Source organism: Penaeus monodon, chromosome 20 (assembly GCF_015228065.2).
Source record: "Penaeus monodon isolate SGIC_2016 chromosome 20, NSTDA_Pmon_1, whole genome shotgun sequence".
Lineage (NCBI taxonomy): Eukaryota > Metazoa > Arthropoda > Malacostraca > Decapoda > Penaeidae > Penaeus > Penaeus monodon.
This window is the reverse complement of record NC_051405.1, coordinates 13,872,248-13,872,618: the sequence shown is the minus strand read 5'-3', so window position 1 is coordinate 13,872,618 and position 371 is coordinate 13,872,248. Positions and strand designations below refer to the sequence as shown.

Sequence of the window (371 nt, the reverse complement as noted above, 5' to 3'; positions counted from 1 at the left end):
TTAAGCAAATACAAATTCTGTATAACTGTCATACTAGCCATCAGACCTTTAAATGTCTTCTTATATTTCACAAAACTATAGCTAATTATATACAATATATAAAAACCTATAAATACCTTGTAGGCAATAGCTGCATTATTAACTAGAACATCAAGTCCTCCATACGTGTTCTTTATATAGTTTGTAAACTTTGAAATACTGTCAGCATTATCGATGTCCAGTTGATGAAAACGAGGAGTGAAGCCAAGCTGGAAAAAATACATATACATTTACTCTAATTACTAGTGAAAAGATTGTCTTGCTCAAATGAATTTATCTTTGCTTTTTATCAGAGGCACATTCAGCAGACTATTTTGACAACCTTAGATGGT

The 371-nt window shown here is 31.0% G+C and overlaps 1 pseudogene; it reads right to left on the bottom strand.

Moving 5' to 3' along the window:
* Positions 1–371, bottom strand: part of LOC119585642 — a 13,614-nt pseudogene that overhangs the window by 9,762 nt on the left and 3,481 nt on the right.